Raw genomic sequence first — 7,500 nt, 5'->3', positions numbered from 1 at the left:
GTTTTACAAATGTTTTTATTTCCCTTTCCTGTGAATTTGTGACCTTTTTGCTAGTATAACGCGTAAATCAAGTAGCAAAACAATGGAATTACATCAGCTCTTAATGCATAGGAACTCGCGGCAATCCGTCAGCAGCTGGTTTGGGAACGAATTATCCAGAAAAACCAACAAAACGCAACCCCCAAGCGATGTCAACCCGGGCCTGGGTGAGTGACAGATCTGGTTCAGATCTATTTTGGCACCATGGCACGTTTGGCCCCAAAAGGTGCGCCCAATGCAAAGCAATGTTGGCCTTCGTAGCGACTGCATCGGGGCAATTAAAAGTGCATCAACAAAAGGCAAAGCCTGACACAGACATGTGCTGGAGGACTGCGCCCACGCCCCGGATGTCGTCCGGTTGATTAGATTACACTGATTTTATTTCTCCACTGGCCGTGCGCAGATGTTTGGTAGCGAAAAGTTGGCAGAAAATCTTTGGCATAATTTGGGTTGGGGGCCTGCTCCCAACCGGTACGGTACGGGTTGTATACGGTGAGAACACGGCCAATTGTGGCCAGCACAGGAGGGGGCAGGAGGAAGAAAGGGGCCCGCTTAGCGTTGGTATTTATTCTGGCAAAACTTTGCAACAACGGAGAGCGATGGCGAGCAGTGGATGTTGCGCTTTGGGCTAATTGATGATATTAAAAAGTCAAAAGGCGACCAGCAGGGACCCCTCCTCCCGTTCCGCACCGCCGCTTAGCTAAACGATCTATTTATGATGAGCGTAAAAGGATTAGCATTTCAATCATTCGCTTCCTGCCCCCACACCCGGCTGCTGGGCAGTTCTTTGGCACAAACACCATTTATCGTTGGTATGGCAGAACGGGAACCATCTCTTCCTAATCGACAGCACAGCTGTTTAATTACAAACTGTTAAAATATTCGTCCTGGATTCTATTACCGGAACCAGGATGTATTAATGAAGCTGGTGAAGCGACATTATCCGCCGTCACCACTCGCTCATTCTTGTATTCGGTCGTTTTGACAAAGATTTTGATTCATTCAGGGAGGAATTAAGGGAATATGAATGATTGCTAGTATACAAAACCTTAGAACTACGCGTCGACTATCTTTCCTTTTGAGAGTTTCAGCTCTTGGTCGCCAAGGCGTCTTCTTGCTAGCCACCATTGAAAGTTTTCCCCGTTGCACCATGTTCCTTTTTCTGTCTTCGCTTCTCCTATTGAACCAGTTGATTGTGCTCATCGAGGGAGAGTTTCTTGGGGCCCCCTTTTTTTGCTTTTCTTCTGATGAAATAAAGAACACTCTCCGTCTCTCAACTCAACGCTTCCCCGTACGTTTAACTTGCTGACGGAGGAAATTTCGCGAACAATAACCATACCACGATGATGATGATGATGATGATGATGATGGTGATGATGGGTGATGCTTGGTACGCTGCTCCTTTCGTCGACGCGGAAGCGACGAGTGGCGGTGGTGCACAAATAAATAAAAGTGCACCATCATGTGCCACAGCAGGAGGCTCTTACAGCAACTCATTGTCATGGTACCATTCCGCTACCACTCACCAAAAAGCTCCCACTAATCATTGGGTAGCAAAAGCAGCAGCAGCAGCAGCACCAGCATACACCGATACATACATCAATGGAGTGACAGGGACGGTAAGGTTGTTTGTGAGGCCTCGAACGAACGATCGACATTCGTTGCTGGTGCTGCTGCTGCTGCTGGCCATGGCGGGTTTATCAGCGAAGCTGTCAAAGCACACGCCCGCCCTAGCTGAACTGGGTTGAATGCGTTGATGTGTTGTGCTGCAGCAGCAGCACCAGCGACGCTACAGGCCCCCGCGAAAATCGCGCACGACTCGTCGGTGCAATAAGGTCGAGTTGCTATCCAACGGTGAGCGGTGCCCGGGTTCCCCGGGGGTTGCTGTTGTGATGTTGTTTTCACCGGAGCACACTGGATCTATATATTTTCGCCCAAACGTCCATTACACGTTCCCTTTTACACACTCAACTCGACTCGGTCTCGGAGAGGGCCAATACCAGTTTGAAAGTATCGATTTTTCCGCGTTTTTTGAATCACTTCTGGCTCACTCTCGCGGCGCTGCCGGGCACTGGGTGCTCCCTGCCTTCGTTACCCGGCCCTGGCCAGTGGGTGAGCAGTGTATGTGTTCCAGCGTCTGGTCACGGACCATGTTCGATCGTTCGTTCGCTTGCCTCGGCCTCGACCGAGACTATCCGTGGCAAAGGGAAATGCCAAGCGGAGGCGAAGAAATAGGAAAATCGTTTTTCCACCAGTTCCCTTTTCGGTGAACTAACAGCAGCAGCTCTGGCAGCAGTGGTCCCTGATCTCACGAGCATCATCACCACCGCAAAACCTTCAATCCTCGTCTCGATGCTGCAGGATGATAACAGATGCGCGCACGTTGCTGCTAGAGACAGCCCACAAGCCAAGGGGAAAAAGGACATAATGATCCTCTTGAATCAAAGCTCAAGGATGGGAGAATGGAGGAGCAGGGGGTTTTTGTTTATGCTAGATTAGCCAGAAGGGTCATTCATACAGCACTTTGCGCGCGCGAGCCCCTCCGAGTACGCTCGATGTACGCCGTTAAACCCTTGGGGTTTTCATCGTTTTTACTTCGCCACCTGTTCGCGCTCTTCACTGCGCCGTGCCGTATTGTTTCATGTTCCTGTTCTGCTCTGCCCTAGCCACTTTATCTAATGAGCTAATTTCAGCCGCAAACTCACTGAAGCTGCTAGTTCCAGCAGACCAGAGAGGCAGTGAAATCTGTTGAATCCAGTTGAAGACCGCTGATGCCATATTGTCAGGACTAGGTGTAAAATGAGTCACTGAAAACTGGCCAACCGGCACCGCATTCAACGGGTTAGTGTGCTGCTTCAATTGCAAGGGCAAGCACACTTACACAAACTGGACTAATCACAATAAGTGACTGCTTCGGTACGGAAGGACGGGTTAATTTATTCATCGAACTGGTATCGGTGGTCCCAACCGCCACGGTACGGTCCACGGCACGGCACTACTAATGGGCCGAGGATATCTTCCCGATATAACCACGTTCAATTGTCAAATGAGGTTTTGATAATGAATGGAAAAATGTCCATTATCGGCTTGCTTGCTACGTCCGGTCCTTCTATTTGCACGAACATTGGACCATGAGGGACCAGGGACCGGGGGCTGCCTAAGCTGTTTAACCCATCCGTACCAACGGGGTTAAACCGAGTCCACAGGGCGAGTAGCAGTGAGAGAAAGAGAGAGAGAGAGAGATAAGAAGAAGTGCACACCATAAGCTCGTTTCAGGTTCAGATTCTAATTGCTTCCCTCCCGGCATGCAGGCCATTCATCGTTTAATATCGTCGCCCTTCCTTCCATCCCTTATTTACCCACCCCAGTTATCCCCTGTTATCTTCTCTTCTAGGCTGATAGTAATTAATCAAGTTTATGTCAAATGCCCACCGCACCACGAGCAGTGCACGTGCATTCGTGTGCCTTGGTAGGCCACCGGCCGACGAACGACCAGCCTGCTATTCCAACCGCGATTTCTAGCCAGCGACGACGAAAGGACAACAATTAACGACGCGACGCGGCATCGTCGCCGTGTACTACGATCAAAAACCCACACAAACACCGCCACGCGTCGCCTCGCGTCAAATGGCGGTTGGGGGGTGGTTGGTTTTTGAAAAATGTAGCTTATCCGCCCTGAAAAGTGTTCGGGCATGGATCGACCATCCATGGCCGTGCCGTCGTGTGACTCGATGATTCCGTGATGACTCGACCCGACTCGGTTTTTCGGGTCGACTTTTTTTACGTGTTCCTGTCGAGGCGGCGACAAGTCCAGAAATGCCACAGATCCGACCACCATCTGGTGCGTCCCGTTCCCTCCATTCTTCCTTCCGTATCAGCTCCAGTGGTGCCGACGATGGTTGCAGCAGCAGCAGCAGCAGCAGCAGCGATTGCGGGTGGTAAAACTGATTGTGTAACAACCGTTTTTCCAACCGTGCTCACCAGGCCACCACCGAGCACGCAGAGGAGCAACGGAACGGGAACGGGAACGGGAAACGGGACGGGTAGCGTTGGGAAGTGTGTTGGTTTTCCTTCTGTGTTTAGTCAGGGCTTTTTCCCTTCGGGCGTCCATCTTGGGTCCTGCTTTCGCACACGCCACCGAACGGGACGCTCCTAGGCCGCACTGCTCAATCCCTTGGTCTCGCTCTCGTTCGTCTCGTTTCTCCCTTTCTCGCTTGGTCGTTATCCTGTCCCGTGGCCGAAGCAGCGCAGCTTTGTGTCTACTCCTTTTATGTCCTTTTTCTCCCCTTCTTCCCTTGCTCTCCCTCTCTCTCTCTCTCTCTCTCTATCTCTCCCTCTCGCTCTTTCTCACTCTCTCTTGTCCCGTGTTATGAGTATTTATCAAATTCTTTAAGAAAAGTATTAACAAGAAGAATTTCAATTGGGATTCGATCCATTCCGAACACTTTAGACACTAAGAAAAGACATTACAGGACCAAACCATCATCGTTTGTGAAATGTAATAAAGACAATGTTAAACAGTACGTGGGAGTATTTCATGTCTCCTGGGCTTAGGGCGGGATGTATCAATTCCAGCTACGTAACCGAACGTTTATTAATTCTTTGACATTGAGCCTCACCAGCCATTCTATCGGATGGACCAGAGCGAGCCAAAAACCAGGTGAGAAATCAATTGAGAAACCATTACACACCCGCTTACACCGACGCACATCATCATCACGTGCACACACATACACACATTTACACACACATACACACGCTTCGACAGACGCACATCGATGCACACGCTCGATTGTCCTTCCAGGACAGGAAGAAAAGGGGGTGTCGATAGCCCTTGGCAAAATAATGAATGATAACAGCGCGATCCGGGTGAAGACAGATGGGACCCATCTAATGACCAGAAGTCAAGTTGAAGAGTCCTTCCCTTGAGCGATGAATCAGTTGCTCCGCCCGCACATGCACTATCCACTGATCCATAGCCGTTTGCACTCAAATGTACGGAGCAGCACGGATGCTTCATAGGGGAGGATGCTCATCATATACGCCTGTTTTATGGTCTCTTGCGAATCGTACGACACACATGCACACTTGCACTTACATACAGCGTACAATCACACACGTACAGAGACGTGGAATGTCCACTTAACAAGGAACTACCAAGAGATCGCACGAGTTTTCGACGCTTCAAAGGAGGATTTGCTTTTCGGTTTAAATTAGATCAAATCTTTTTTGTGTGAAAAGAACCTAAGAGCAAACCAATCAAGTTTAGGCCAATCGTCGGTTGCGAATGAAGAGTTTGTGCACCATTCGTTTGCACATTTCTCACTCCCCGAGCTGGCAAACTTGAGGATTACGCAGGTCGTTTCGGCGTGGCGCTACACAGTGCTAAGGGCCACGAGGGAATGAGGACAGCAGCACATACCAGCGGGCTGGTATGAAGGTCCGAGCGAGCGAGCCATTGACTTACTAATAACGCACCTGTAGTGAAGCGTTTAGCTTTGCCCATTCGGGCTCCCATCCGCCATTCCGTGGTTCGCCCTCACAATGGCAGTTCGCCAAGTTGCTGATGGTGGATACGATGGTGGATACTCGGGCTAACGAGTGGGGCAACGCGAGACTTTACGCGGCGGCAACGCGACCGAACCGTCTAGCTCGGATCGGATCGGAATCACAACTGAAGCTAGACTGAGAATCGCAGCGCTTTCGTTCGAGGCCGCGAGCGAGGGAGAGATCAAAGCTGGGGCTGACTATAGCGTGTCTAGCCTACAGATACACCCTCGCAAACCCAAAACCATCGGTCGCGAGTGGCTTCGTGATGACAGTGGCTAGAAGCATATACATGGCAGCTACTAACATCATCGTCACTGTCAATGATACTACTAGCGGTGCCACTACCACCATCACTTACTACTACTAGTGCTCACGTGTACCTGTATTGCGATGACCACGAGAGCGATGACGGACTAGGTATATGGGAGCGAGAGAACTGTGCGAGGCTGGCAAGGATACTTAGAAGGCACATAGCTGTTTATCGTTGGCGAAAACCAGTTTATCCTGGTTATGGAGATAAAATTGCAATTAATAGAGAAGAGATTTTTTGATGTTGCAAAATTGATTTTAAAAAAACCCAAAAACATCACCAACAACCAGGCGGCTCCATCGCAATGTGAGCTTTTGCACGCTCTCTACAACAGGGGCGTCCGATGTAAGATGTTGAGCGAATTCCATATTTTCTCTTTCTTCCTAGCATTCTCTCTTCTTTTTCTCTCTCTCTCTCTCTCGTTTGTTCTCTCCAACATTCCTCCCCTTTATCTTACGGACACATTCATGTTTCTGTGTGTGCTTGGCAGCATAAAACATGATATCCTTCCAGCGACAAAGTTCTTTATTGTTCGACACGAGTGGTGCGATCGCTGCTACAGCCATCCATAGCAGCTTCAGAGAGGCTTAGGAGCCAGTAGGGGTAAAAAGCAAACAACAACCCTTCGCACACATGCACACAACTACGAGGATGGTGTGTTGTGGTTAGTGGCTGTTGTGACTAACACCACACTATATGGTTGGTGGGATTGTCTGGCCACCCACTATAGCCACACAGACCCCACACAGACCCAGTCGTTCGAAGTTACATCTGTGTGTCAGTGGGAGAGGGCGCAGTTCCAGTGGCTTTTCATTCAGAGATTTTTTCCTTCCTTGCTGCGCCCTAGTTGACAGTGGTGATGGTTTGCGCTTCTGGCACTGCACACTGATTCACAGTGGTTAGCAGTCATCATTCGGTCAGGAAGGTATTGTGTGTCTGAGAGGGAATGCGCTGGCTGCTTCTTGTGGGTGGACGAACGTTTCTTGACAAACCCTCCCTCATGATGGTGAGAGAGAAAGAGAGAGGACACATGGTGGAAAACGTTTTTCACTCTGCCGTAGCAGGACAAAGGCTTGCAGCTTCTACTGGTATATTTGCAGTCTGTATGTCGATGCCTTTTCCCTTCCCTCTCTTTCTTGTGAAGGTTTTGCGTGAAATGCGGTGCGCTCAGGCGTGAGGATTTTTTGTCCTCCATCTCACAGGATGCTTAAAGCAGACAGTTTCAAGAACATTGTGAGGTAAATGAAAGGCCCAGACCGCACCATTACCTTGATGGCCATTAAGATAGGCCCTTTTCAGCATAGTTAAAGCCATTCTCTTGAGCATCTATGTTGCTCAGTAGTATATTATTTCAGTTACATTCGTCAACCTACGACTGTACGGCCGAGGGGAGGGCTTATATTGGATCCTCACAAATATGGCCAGTGAAGAGAGAGAGAGAGAGAGAGAGAGAGAGAGAGAGAGAGAGAGAGAGAGAGAGAGAGAGCGCGCGCGGTTGGGTAAATGGGCAGTCATGCAGGATTGTAGTTTATGAATGAAGCAACAAACATGCGCCCCATCAAGAAAGTCTTAGCAAGGTCCGCGGGAGTCAAATGAATGTG

The 7,500-nt window shown here is 49.6% G+C and overlaps 1 protein-coding gene across 2 annotated transcripts in view; it reads right to left on the bottom strand.

Moving 5' to 3' along the window:
• The window catches only part of LOC126581583 (protein tipE), a 15,713-nt gene extending 10,032 nt beyond the window's left edge, over window positions 1-5,681 (bottom strand). For both annotated transcript variants that reach the window (XM_050245333.1, XM_050245334.1), the window contains exon 1: window positions 5,518-5,681. The gene's annotated coding sequence lies outside the window, so the exon portion shown is untranslated. The remainder of the gene's footprint in view (window positions 1-5,517) is intronic.
• Between the last annotated feature and the right edge of the window lie 1,819 nt (window positions 5,682-7,500).

Source organism: Anopheles aquasalis, chromosome 2, assembly GCF_943734665.1.
Source record: "Anopheles aquasalis chromosome 2, idAnoAquaMG_Q_19, whole genome shotgun sequence".
Lineage (NCBI taxonomy): Eukaryota > Metazoa > Arthropoda > Insecta > Diptera > Culicidae > Anopheles > Anopheles aquasalis.
The sequence above is the reverse complement of the archived record's forward strand: the minus strand, read 5'-3'. Positions and strand labels throughout refer to the sequence as shown.